At 30.1% G+C, this 14,820-nt stretch overlaps 1 protein-coding gene across 1 annotated transcript in view; it reads left to right on the plus strand.

The window, feature by feature from the left end:
- The window catches only part of LOC101238105 (nucleolus and neural progenitor protein), a 110,664-nt gene that overhangs the window by 28,526 nt on the left and 67,318 nt on the right, over positions 1 to 14,820 (plus strand). The window lies entirely within an intron of this gene.

A 14,820-nucleotide genomic window follows, 5' to 3' on the forward strand; every position in this document is an offset into this window, starting at 1 on the left:
AATTGTACACTAATTTTTATAGTAAACCAATAAAAAATTATAAAAATTGACTAAAAATAAGATAATAATAGCAAAAATAAAACCCACCCAAAGGATTATGGGATGAGTTTCAAATTTTTGGAATAGTTTTCAAGAACAATGATTGCAAGAGTTTTACTTTGATCAATTTTCGAAAAAAATGTCTTAAGGAACAATAAGAATAATTCCCTGAAACACTAAAAAAAGTTTCCCTAAAATTGTGAAGCAGATTAGGATTTATCTCTCCTCATTTTTATAAATTTTCAAATAATGGAAAAAATATTTAAACTAATTTAGAAATTTTAAGAAATTTTATGAGGATTTTATTATGTCATGGTTCGGCCAAAATATTTTTGCAAGTTTTATGGTTAACCTTTTCTTTATCAATAGGTAATTTTGACTTTTTAGTTTTTTAGTTAACTTTTTATAGTATTTTAATAAATATACAAATCATTAACTACATATATTCATATGTTGGTCTCATACATTTGTTAAGTTATTTTTCTTCTTTATACTGAATTAGTAGTCGATTTCGAAATAGGGCAAGATGACGAACGTTTTGAAAAGCACTTATATCTTAGTCAATAAGTGTTCCAATAAGTAAAACTTTATCAAGAAGTGATTAAAAATTATCACGTGCTACTGATGTATCAAAAAAACCTTATAAAAATTGAAAATAGTCTGGAAAAAACTCATTAACCGATGTTACCTCAAATCGTAATCTTGCCCCGTATGCGGGGCAAGATGACGATTTTAAGATAAGTTAATTTCATGATACCATTACTGTCTTAAATATCACTGTATCCTAAATTCTAGTTTATAAAATAAGTAATATAAATAGTGGTGTAATTTTAAAAAAAAATTAAGTTTATATATTTATATAGGGCTATGCCAAAAAACCTGCTAATCAGTTCATAGTAAATTCCAAAACAGCAAAATAAAACAAATGTCAAACAAAATATTTTAATGCGCAATAAAACAATGTATTAATTGCTAAGCTACACAAGCATACAGTACAAGTAAATTTGCGTTTAATATATTGCCACTTCTGCTCGCTTAAATTTTCGTTTACGGCTAGCACTATTTGTAACCCTACAAGCAATAGGATAAGGTCGAATGTTCTCAGGTGATACAGTTTTTGGCACATCGTTTAACTCTATTTGGGTTCTATCAACATTTGCATCTGCATTCGACTGACTGCATTTTGGTTCAGTGTTAACAATTGGCAATGATAAAGAGTTGTTGTTGTTAAATGATATGGTCAATGCTGATGTAACTGCATTAAGTTTCACCTTTGATGTTGACTGTTGCTGGCGATCTTCAACTACTGGAACAAAATATTACAGAAAAAATTATATAACATATGTCATAAAATCATCATAAAATTATTTAGGTTAATTTTACGTTATTTCATATTCTATTATTTAGCATAATTGAGCCCATAAGAGTAAAAGTGGACCAAGTCCATATTTCTATATTGTTAGAAATAAGTGTTCTTAGTGTTTGCATATATTATAAATCAGCCATATGTAGTATTATTGATGTCTAGTATCATTTTAAATCTTTTTTCTTAGACAACAAGATATGTGAAATGCACAAATAAATTTTTGAATAATTATTAATAATATAATAATAGTTATGGACTTGGTCCATTTTTTCTCTAAACATAATCAACAAATCGCTAAATCATTTTAGTGTAAAATCATGAACAAATTTCATATTATTCGTTTACAAAAGCAATTCAAATTAAGACAAGTAGTACAAATTCATACTATGTTGTAAAAAAACACAATTACTATTTACTAATTATCGGCAAAAATAGTCCTCATTATTACAAACAGTACAATAAAAACCACACGAATTTACTGATCATCATCGCCGCTGTCATCGAGCAGTTCATCTTCTAGTACATCCTTGTTGTGACCGCTGTGTTCCAACTTTTGATAGAAGTCTTGATAGATAGGAGGAATATACTTTAACATTTTCATTAGATCTAAGTATTTTTCTTTGCTCAGTTTTTTTGCTCCACAGTACAGTGGAGCCAAACTCACTTCACTAAGATTCGTTTTACGTCCGCGTTTCGCTAGCGAAATGAAACTGAATGATGCGTCATCATCTAAAGAGTATTTAAAGAACAGTTTGTATGGCTCGTTCTTTCTAAGTTGCAGCCATTGCATATCCAGCCAGTTGACCTTCTGATCACTCTCATCCACTTTCCGATTTGTAATTAATTTCAATAAGGGCTCCACACTCTTGAAATTATCAGTGCTTAATCTTGCAACACTGAAGCGCTTCTTCATAGAGCAGTTCTCGATCAATTTGTACCACTGTTCTGGCACGAAGATCTCTGTGGATTTTGGTTTTGCTCTCTCAATTATTCCAAAATCTGCATCGTTAGGCAAATAAGAATGCCCAGAGACCATAAACTTATGATTCACCAGTTCAATACTCGTCGTCTGCGTCAAATGCACCCATAACAGTGCAATTTTTATATTTCGATTTTGGCCGCTGCACGAGTCGCTGAATGCTGTAAAAGACGTAATATCCCTATTTGCTAGATTTTGACAATATGCTAATAAGCATGAACCGATCTCACCTGCACCTCGTGAGGCTGTTCCCTCATGCCATACATTCATCACTGCATTGTCATTTTTAAGGTCATGAATGCCTAGATTATACACTGATAATTGCCGGCAATAATAAACTTCATTGGTTGTAAGGCAAGGCATGACCTTTTGCAGGTCAAAACAAAAAGATGCATGTTTATTGTCTTCATTTTCCTTTTCTAGTTTTAAGGAGTGACGTGCCTTCTCTGCTATGCGCAAATGAATCTCATGCGCTGCTTTTAGTTGAGATTTTTTGTGTTCAGTTTTTTCTATTTCAATGTCTGTTTTAAAAATGTCACATTTCTTGCACGTTTCTTTGCATCTTTTAGTGGCTGATGGAACGTCAAGTTAAATTCATGATTAAAAATGTCCCGAAATTTCCACTCTTTTTGGGGTTCGACTGAATCCTGTATGCATTTTTCTCTATACATGTCGTACATAGTGGATACCGTCAAATGAGCAGGTAGAAAGCGGCGAGATGCACTGTGACTTCTAGTATAGTGACTTTCGTATGTGGGAAACATGTGAATATGATCTTTAATGCGAGTGATGCGTTCCTCATGAATGTGTTGTGTCTTGTGATCATATTTTCCTCGTCCATCTTTGCCTGACACACCACCATTCTCCCGTTGGTTGACTAACGCACGATTTAGTCGACCGCTGCTAATGTCAAATATCGCCAAGAAGTATGGTTTGCAAACAGTAACGGGCTTATTATCTGATTATTATACTCGTGCAAAATCCTTTGCATGTTTTTTTTCATTTTTCGTAATTTTGTTTTTTCTTACTCTTGGTCGTCTACGTTCTACTGTTGATTGTTTCACGTCCCGGTTTTCCGGGATTGTCCCGGTTTTGAGATCATTGTCCCGTGTCCCGAAAGAGGTCTTCGGGACGCTCAATTGTCCCGGTTTTTTTGCATTGCAATATTGCAAAAAAAAATTAAAACTATTTATCACACTTTTTCGAATTTTCGAAATCGAATTAGCTTTGCCTTTCTTGTTCGATGGGTTTTAATATAAAAATTTTCCTGTTGGGTAGTTTGTTATTGTTATAAATGACAGATGGTTAAGTTTTGTTTTTGTTTAATTTAATCTGTGGCCGTCGTGGGAAAATTACTTTTTTATTTACAATATTTAAAGCTATTAAAAAACTCACATATTTAAAAATATGTGAGTTTATTTTTTTATATAGTTACCAAATGCCAAAAAGAAAGTGTAAATTTCTACAAAAATATACAGAGCAATTTCCTTTTGTTAAAAAAGGCAAATTTGACACAGAAGCGTTTTGCAAGCATTGTAATTCGAATTTTAGTATCAGTCATGGTGGTTTGTCTGATATTAAAGATCATATCAATAGCTAGAAACACAAATCTGCAGTTGCATCTTCAAGCATGTGTAAAAAACCTTTGACAACATTTTTTGTAAAACGTGATAGTACCGATGAAGACAAGGTAATTGCTAACGAATTATGTTTTGCATATCATGTTGTAAAACACCACCAGTCTTTTAATTCAACGGATTGTGTTAACAAATTAATACCCAAGCTATTTAGTGATTCAAAATTAGCTGCAAAGTATTCAGCTGGTAGAACTAAAATAACAAAATTAATTACAAAAGCCCCACATACATTAGAAATAATTTTGAATGAATTATCAATGTGTTCATTTTATAGTATTAGTACGGATGCCAGTAACCACAAAGCGGAAAAAATGTACCCACTAGTTATTCAATATTTTAATAAAAATGGAATTAATGTGAAGCTTTTAAAATTGGAGAATTTAAATGGTGAAACTTCAGAAATTATTTCAAATTTTTGTATCCAAATTTTGAAGGATCACAAAGTGGATTTAAAAAAATGTGTAGCATTTTGTGGAGACAATGCTAATGTCAATTTTGGTGGTGTAGCAAGATTAGGAAGAAACAATGTTTTCACAAAATTAAAGGACCAATTAGGTACCGATATTGAAGGTATAGGTTGTCCTGCACATATTTTAAACAATACTATGCAAATATCTACTGGTCAATTATCTTGTGATATTGACTCAATCGTTTATAAAATATTCAACTATTTTTCAATATATACCGGTAGAACTGAACGTTTAAAAGAATTTTGTGAATTCGTTAAATTGGAATACCAAGCAGTGCTTTCTTATTCAAAAACAAGATGGCTTTCGCTTTTGCCAGCAATAGAAAGAATTTTAAAGATATTTGAAGCCTTAAAATCGTTTTTTTTATCAGAACCCGAAGAGAAACCACCAAAATCACAACTGGAATTTTTTAACAATTCTCTGAGTGAGGCATATCTTTGGTTTGTACATAGCCAAGCTAGCTCAGTTCATAATCAAATTTTAAAAATTGAGAGATGTTGTATGTCAGTTATTGAAATTTTAGATGTTTTAGAAGTAACTGTACAAATTGTAGAAAAAAAAAGTGATTCAAAATTTTTACCCGCAAGTGTTACGATAATTTTAAGAAAAAATGAAGAATCTGGTTTATCGAGTATGGTGGAAATTAAGCAGTTTCATAATGACACAATTCAATTTTATGAAACATTTGTTACTTATTTAACCAAATGGATCACGCCATTAAAAAAGTATTCGGTGTTTTCATGGATGAGTTTAAAAGAAAATCCAGAATGGGAGAAAGTATTAGAAACTTTTAACTACCTAAAAGAAAAAAATATAATTTTAAATGATACGTTCCTATTCAGCCAAATTCAAACCGTTTCAACCATAATGTCAGAAGAAAAAAATAGAGAAGGAAATGAATGGGTGCAGAAATTAACCTCCGAAAAATGGAGTTTTATTTTGTCCAAAATGGAAACTGAATTTGCAGAACAATATATCGATATTTTTAAAATATGTGAATATTTATTTTGTATTCCTGGCCATAATGCAAATGTGGAGCGCATATTTTCCCTAATGGAAATTCAATGGTCGGATGAAAGAAATCGGTTACTACCGGAGACTGTAGAAGCAATATTAAAATGCGTCGTTAATTTTACATTTAATTGTTACGAAATGCATGAATACATATTAAAAAATACAAATTTGTTAAAGGAGGCAAGATCAAGCCGTAAATATGATTAGGAGTATTTTAATAATGCATTTCCACGCTTTTGTATTAAAAATACTTAGTTCCTTTATTTTTGTGTTATTAATTTTAAGTTTTTTTAATTTTATTGACGTTTTTCAATTAATATTATATTATATAATATTAAAAACTTAATATATAATTTATATATTAAGTTTTTTTGTTACAATGAATTTTTAATGTTTTTGAATAAATTTTTATTTTCTTAAAAAAATTTTTATTGTCCCGGTTTGTCTTTGTGAAAATCTGGCAACCCTATATTTAAACATTACTTAGATCATATTACTTTGAAAACTGGACCCAGAGGCTTTATTCACAATAGCACTGTGGTACTCCAGATTAAAAATTGAAAAGTTTCTGTAAATATCCTGTTTTTGTTCCTCAATGTAGTTCGTAAGTCCCTCAAGTCTTAAGGACCTTATTATATCTAAAGTTAAAAGTTTTGGAGCATAAAAAAAGTTACAGAAACCCATCTCCATCCTATTTTTTTCTTTTTTTAATAAAGAAAATTGTGAATTCTTTGACTTTCAAACCTGCATTTCTTTGTGGGACACTGCAGTGTCCCATGCATGCAAGATTGGTTTTTGACAACATTTCAACTTGCATCAGTTAATTGTTTGCAAATAATTTACTCAAGATCTATATTCAAATAACTATAATATTATCCTAATAATACGTCTATTTGCACAAATCTTAATCTTATTTCTATAAAGAAAGATAAAAATTATTCGTGGTACTTACATACTTTCTTGCCATTCTCTTTATTAATATAAAATATTTTCACACAATATAAACGTAACGCAATGCAATGTCGATTTAAAAATTTTTTTTTTAGTTTCCAGCTTTTAAATTAATTCCCATGCAAATCCCACAGGAAACCCACGTGGGATTTCCAATGTGTGTAAATACCATATGGTTCCCACATGTAACCCATGTGGGTAATCCCATGTGGGATTACCCACATGGGTTTGAGGTGACAAATTTCCATACGGATACCACATGGGAAAATCCGTCCCACATAAATCCCATCAATCCCACACGGAACCCACGCGTAACCCATGTGGGACGCGGTTTTATTTTTCACTGGGATATATCTTATATATCGCCCTATCGCAGACAATATTATAAAAAATACTTGAGCCTATATTTTTTAAAATTCATATATTAATTCTATATTTTTTAAAATTCAAAGATTCATGTACTATTGAATATTTAATTATTTTAGTTTAAATAATCAGTTATACACCAATCAGTTTGACTTTAAGAAAATAACTCAACTGAACATGAGTCATTCTGTTGGTACGTGAAATTTTTATTTCTTTTGAAAAATTTCAATTTTACATTTGGAATCTTAATCAATTAAAGGCATTTTATACTGCCAAATACTGTCGATCCCGATATTTTACTTTATAAACTTAATTATTATGGAATAAATGAAAAAGTTTGTAAATGATTTCAGAATTATTTATTTAACAGTAAACACATTTTTTTTGTAATAACCTTAATCATAAACAGTTTTTAAATGTTTTCTGTGGTGTTTTGCAATGTTCCATATTAAAACTACTTTTGCTTTTAATATTGAGGGGAACGGGGCTAGTTGGCAGCAGGGATAAGTTGACGAACTGCGTTTATCTTCAGAGTCTTTATAAGAAATCGACAAAAATTACAGAGAACCTTCCTAATTACCCATTTCATCATTCACTATAGCCAGACTTTTTTTCAATAGTTGCTGTTTTTCGGGATATATAGACTGTTTATTGAAAAAAAGGCTTTTGGGGGTAAGTTGGTAAAATTTTCACGGGATAAGTTGGCTCATAGCATATACTATGGAAAAAAATATATATATATTTTTATAAAATTAATTATTATTTTATTTTTAATTTTTACCAATATTTTTAAAATTTACTTTCTACAAAAAAAATATATATATATTTGGTAGCAGCTAAAAGTAATATTAAATTTTTGGCTTATAATTGTTACTAAAATAAATAGTAAAAAAAGTTTCTACAATATTTGCATTTAATAGTGCATCAATAATCATTTATATAGTTTGCGCCAACTTACCCCGGGGTGGGGTAAGTTGGCTAACTTTTTTTGTTCTTTGTTTTGAGGTCCCGAAAAAATTTTTTATAATGAATGCTAGTTAAAATGTTACCTAAATTCATACTCTTCAAGAATGCGCTTTAATATTTACAAAATTATTTGCCGATAGGACTACAGACCTCAAAGAGTAAAAACACAGGCAACTAGCCCTGGTCTCCCCTTTATCCATGGCTGGCATAAATCATCAAATCTTTTAAGTATTATGTTTGCTGATAACACAAACTTATTTCTCTGCATCCATCTTTATCTGTCTACTATTTTCTATGATGAATGAAAGACTTTAAAACGTATTTAACTGGTTTAAATGTAACATGTTAACTTTAAATGTAAGCAAAACAAAATTTATTCTTTTTCACTCTCTCTCCCCGAAAAACGTTTTCAACTAAACATTATTACTTATTTATATATAGTTATATAAATTATGGAGTAATTGCTTGGCAAAGCACTAATAAAAGCAAATTACAATGCTTTTACTGCCTTCAAAAACATGCGAACCCTTTAATAAATTCAGCGGATCGGCTCTCACATTCCTCAACATATTTTAATCAAATGAGAATCCTCAATGTACATAAATTAAATGTATCTAAAAACTTATCATTTGTTTATTAGACGATTTCAAGAGACCAAATGAAACAGTTCAAGATAACAAAAGTTCGAATTAATCGGTATTCAACTTATCCAACTTATCGACTTAACTGTATGTAATTACATACATAATTTATCAGTGTACCGATTTCATATTATATACATTTAAGTTATTGTGTCAAGAGTTTTTTTAAAAAAAAATGCTGACTCAGCTTGAGTAAAAGATGAGTCAGCATTATTGTCAGCTTGTAATAAAACACTACTTTTTAAATTCGTATTTATTCAGAGCGTTGTAAAATTTATCCTAAAAACATTCACTATTACTATATAAGAAAATAATTAGCCTTAATTAACTATGAAAAAACATAAAAAAAAAAATTATGTACACAAGGCGAATTAATTAAGCAGTCGTGGCGCAGTAGTTCTTGCTCAGTACCAAGAAGTCTTAGGATAAATACCGGCTGTGACCAGAAAAACGACATTAATAAAGAAGGCGTGAATTTGCTAGTTAAATGCTCTTCAGCCGTGCTCGGTGATAAGACCATTAGGTCTTTATGGCACATTAAAATTAAAAAAAAAAACGTTTGTATTTACTTGCATTTATACGTTATAAAACCATTCAAAAGCAAATTATCTTTGATACAAAGTTTTACCAGAGTAAATTGAGGTATAATGGATAAACTTCTAACTACGGGCCTATTTCTATTTTGCCGTGCATTTCAAAAATATTAGAGCGCATAATGCACAATAGACTTAACAACTATCTGGTAAACCACCACCTGCTAAATAATGACCAACATGGTTTTCAAAAACACCATTCAACAGAACAAGCTGTAGCCAAACTTATCAACGAAATTTTAAATAGGTTTGACAACAATAAATACACTCTTGGGGTTTTTCTCGATCTTTCAAAAGCGTTTGACTCAGTTGACCATGAGATTCTTCTTTATAAACTGTATAATTATGGAATAAGAAATAACAATTTAAAATGATTTCGCTCTTACCTTAATAATCGGAAACAATCTTTATCATATAACAACAATGTAACAAGACTTGAAAACATTACTTGTGGGGTCCCACAAGGATCAATTCTTGGACCATTGTCATTCCTCATTTACATTAACGATACCTACTTATCTTCTAACATACTTAACTTTGTCCTTTTTGTTGATGATACTCAAGTATTCTTTAGCCACACAAACATTAGCCTACTATTTAACACTGTTAATCAAGAGCTTGAGAACCTGAACGAGTGGTTTAAGGCTAACAAACTTTCTTTAAATGTCGAAAAAAGGAAATATATTCTTTTTACAAAATTATCAAAATCTGAAACCCTCCCCTTAAAACTACCTGATTTACTAATTGATAAAACAAAACTTAAACGAGAATACTCAATCAAGTTTTTAGGCGTAATTCTTAATGAACGTATTAGCTGGAGTAATCATATCAACGAAATAGAAATAGAAAATAAATCATATCAAAGAAATAGAAATAGAAAATAAAATATCTAAAATTATTGGTATTATGTACAAAACAAAACATCTCCTGAACACAAATCGTTTAAAAAATATTTATTTTGCATTTATTCATAGCTACATCAACTACTGCAACGTTATCTGGGCAAGTACTTATCCTTCAAAGTTAAATACAATCTACAAAGTACAAAAACGAGCAAGTCACTTGATGTTAAATGCAAATAAATGGGCTTGTGCCAGACCACTACTAAGAGAAATTGAAGTGCATAATGTCTATGAAATAAATATTCTTAATATACTTATTTTTATGTTTAAATTTAAAAATGTATGCTACCAAGCATTTTCCAAACATACTTTTTTTTTTTAATCCACAAATACGAAACTAAATACAAGCTGATTTTTTGATATCTTGCCGAGGACCGCGGTTATGGAGGGCCGCGGTTATGGAACTTGCTTTTAGCAAGTAATATAAAAACTTTAACTTTAACTCAACATTTTAAACGTGCAACAAAACAACACTTATTTGATTTTGATACAAAGCAATTACTATCCTTTTATTAAAAATTTTTGATAATCTTAATTATTTAATGTCTTATAAATTGACCCAACATCTTAATTATATTGTATGGTTTTTAAAACATGTTTGATATTATTCTATTTAACAATAATAACGCAATTTGTAAATGCAATATTTATTATATCTTACGCAATTTGTAGATGGAATGTAAAACAGATTTATTTGGTTTTGTATGTATATATGAACGGACATATATTTGTGTGTGTGTGTGTGTGTGTGTGTGTGTGTGTGTGTGTGTGTGTGTGTGTGTGTGTGTGTGTGTGTGTGTATGTGCGTGCGTGTATAATAAAAATAAAAGTAGAATAAAATAGAGAATTAAAAAAAATAATAATAATAAAAAATAATAATAATTTTTTTTTCTTCTATTTTTTCTCCAAAACGTAAATCGATTGTTAAATCAATTTTGTCTTTAGTTTCTACTTTCCTTTTTCATTTCTATCGAATTTTTTAGTTATATTAAGAAAAATCAATTTTGTCTTTAGTTTCTACTTTCCTTATTCATTTCTATCGAATTTTTTAGTTATATTAAGAGGGCTGGATGATAAGAATATGTCTTCTGCCAACTCTAGTCGAAACTTTATTGTTAAGTTTTTATGTTGTAAAAAAATTGTAGAAGCTTATTTTTTAATGACGAAATTAAATAAATAAAAAACTTGACTTTGTACTACAAGTATTCTTACCTGATATAAAATCAATATTATTTAAAAAAAAATCTTTATTTCTAAAATGGTATTTTGCCTCTAGGTTCACATTTTTCTCCATTTAAAGTCTCCAACAGTACAAACATTTTACTATAGGTAGTTTTCATCAAAACATGACACTCTGACAATCACATACTTTGCAAATAAAAGGTATACTTTCATAATTACCTTCATACTCCAAATAATCTCCAAACCCTCAAAAAAACTGTTTGATACTGGTAAAAATGAAAATATGATCTAGCGCTAGCACTTAAAACAATTGCGTTAATAGAATATATTATAAAAAAAAACTCGAAAGCCTACTTGATAGGAATTTCACGACTAAAAATTTAATTACGCAGTTACGCAATCTTATACATTTTATAAGATTTTTTGAAATGTTAGAAAATATGGTTTTCCGAATTTTAGCGGTAAACAACTTTTACCAGTTAACACTTAAATTTTGAATAGGAGCCCAACCCTACAGGTAAAAGGACCTCAGAATGCAGTGGGACCTCAGAATGTCAGGTTGGAAATAAACCAACATAAAACTAGATTTTTTAAATAAACTGTGAAAGCGTTAAATAATCTGAATAAAGAATATAATGTTAAGTCATAAATAAAAAACTATTACATGTAATACTTAAAAAATAGTCTAAAGTATGGAGACGTTAAAAAAAAGTCTACAAGCTATTAACACATTGTTAAAAAATAATTTTGATTAACACATTGTTAAAAAATAATTTTGAATATTTCAAGCCCATCTAAAAATAAGTTTGCAGAACCTTATCAGAAATGTTGCCTTAATACTCCAAAAGCGGTGCTAAAAAGAAGCGTACGCAGAATAAATCAAATTTTCTTTTCAAAATCGCCATTTAAAATACCTAGCCTTCGGAGGTGCTGCACCAAACGTTTTGAGGTATCAAATCTAAAAAATATATAACAAACTTAAGTGATTACTTTTTATAACTTTTTTTTTTAAATAACATTAACAAACAAACAAAAAATATTATGTACAAAAAATATAAAAATAAGATCCAGGTAAACTTTTATCCAAAATCAGCAAATAGAGAATGCTACGTTGTATTATGGATAAAATCAGTTATAAGAATGAAGTCTTCAACGTTATCTTCATTAGACTCAAACTGAAAGCATTTTTTGTGTCCTATTTCACAAAATCGTTTGATTGTATTCGGTTTTAAGCCTGTTTCACCTCGATATGATGCTTTACTACATGTAGATTTCAAAACATTTTGGCAACACAAGCATTCTCGAAGTTGCTGCACAAACATTCTTTCCACATGTAAATTCTTCCTCACATTTATAGAATGCCTCAATTTGTTGTTGTTGCTTGGGTTTCCTTTCGTTATTAGCTTTCTCTTTTTGGGCTTTGTCTTCCTTGATTGAAGAAACCGTTTCCAATATCTTTTTTCCCTCCATTGAGTCGTGAACCTGGGTAACTCTAACATTTCCTTTGTTTATTTTAGGTGTTACTTTGGTTACAGACAACAAGTTAGGTATTTCTTCCAGTGATATTGATTTATCAGATATCGTTTGATAAGCTTCCATGACACTTTCGTATTTATGTTTCCAATATCTTGCTGGCCGTAACGAACATCTTTTGGAGATAATATCGTTACCGGGTAATAGGTACTGCTGTTAATAATTGATTTTTTTCGGTATTTTCATTAATACACAGCTCAACTCGTAAAAACTTATCTTTCTGCATCCACTTAACACTGAGTCCTCCACTTGAAATGCCAACTTTTTTTACCTGCATTTATGATTGTTTGTTTTGATGCCCAATCTGGATAAAACTCTGCAAGTATATTCATGAAACCTTCTCTGTTGATTATCATAAACAAAGAATAAAGTAAAGATTTAGTACTTCTGTACTCAGAGTACAATTTCTGATTGATTTGATCAAGGGGCTGGTAAACGCCAGTTGTGTTAGGTGGAGTGATAAAAGGTCTAATTTTTTTGCTTCTTAAAAATGTCAATACATCATTGTCAAATCTTGAAGTGTGACCATCAGATAGGACAATAGCAGGCCGTTTTACATTGTTTTTTTTCTAAAAAGAGGTCAAACATTAGATATATGCACTTAGAAGTGAACTGTAATCCTGACTTCCACTGTTATTTGTGGAGATCAGAAAGTTTGGAATTCTTATAACTACTTCTTTTGGAGCCATGTGGACACTAATCCCTTTTCTCTTGAATACGATGTGACACATTGCTATATACCCTCCAATGGAAACAAAAGGATGTATAGTTACACATTCCTTATTTTCTCTTATCATCTTTTGACAACTTTCCCCTCTTCTAGCATACACTAAACCATTTGGAGTTTCATCAATTCCATAGTTTATAAACTGGGAGGTTTCATCATGATTATAAATTCTAGTGGTATCTATATCTCCATGCCATACACCTGTTTCTAATTGATTTGCATCAATGAAAATATTACATTCTTCAGTTAATTCGTTGAGGTAGTTACATGCACGATTTATGGATACAGTTTCTTGTATATTTTTGTGGTAATGTACTTTTGATTTTTATTTTTATTTTTGATTTTGTGGTAATGTACTTTTGATTTTGATTTTGCATCCCAACGCTTCCAAAAAGACTTGCTAAGCTTCTTTGTTTGGAGTGCTCGTTGAGCATTTGGCGATAGCTTAATAATCTGACGTCCACGGAGGTTTCTACAGGCTTGCTTTCTTACTCCCAACACGTTCAACATCATCCTTGTCAACTCCGACTTGTTTAAACTTTGGAGGCATCTATATAAATTATTGAAATAACAATTCAAGAAAACTAAACAGTATGAATTTAGTTCTCTTAATGAACAATATTAAATTTAGGATTTTATTACAGATTATAACAGTTTATTAAAAAAATGTTTCATTTCTCAATTATGTGTACACATTACCCATTCTTGTTTCTCATTTAATAAACTAACGACTCTTTTTCATCTTTTGTAAAAATTGAACAAAACTCCTTCTCGTTTCCAGTTACAATGACACCATCAATCCGTTTGTTAATTGTTATAAGATCTTTAATAAGTGGGAATCTTCCTAAATTGATTGCAGCCCAACCACGTTTATTATTTATTCGGCACCGCTCAACTGCTTACTTTTCATCACTATGAAATCTCTAAAGAACATTGCATCTTGATTAGCTTGTTGGTTTAACTCTAAAGGACTTTCCTATTTCTTATTTATTTTCTAATGCAAAGAAATATGAAAACACACTTTTGTATTTGTACTCTACTTTAGTAAACGCGCTTTAGTTTCTCAAAAAAACAAAGAAAACATACTAAGTGTGTTTTGAAGGAGGTTTATTGATGAAACTGTAAGCAGAATATTCATTTCATAACGTCGAGAAGAAATTGAATGCAAATAACTTTTTTTTTTTTAATTTACTTTCGTTTACCTAGCGTTTTGAGATCCCTTATCCAAACATTGTGTGGTGGAACACAAAAAGTGAAAAACATAACTGAACCAAAAATATATTCAGCATTGAAAATAAATAATATATGCAGAAATTCACGATTACCTAAGCAATATTGGCAACAATACTATACATTAGTTAACCTGACATTCTGAAGTCCCTAATGAAAGCATGAACTAAATATTTATCTAAAGACATATGAAAACTGTGTTAAAAAACTACTAGATTTTTTTG

This window comes from Hydra vulgaris, chromosome 09 (assembly GCF_038396675.1).
Source record: "Hydra vulgaris chromosome 09, alternate assembly HydraT2T_AEP".
Classification (NCBI taxonomy): Eukaryota; Metazoa; Cnidaria; class Hydrozoa; order Anthoathecata; family Hydridae; genus Hydra; species Hydra vulgaris.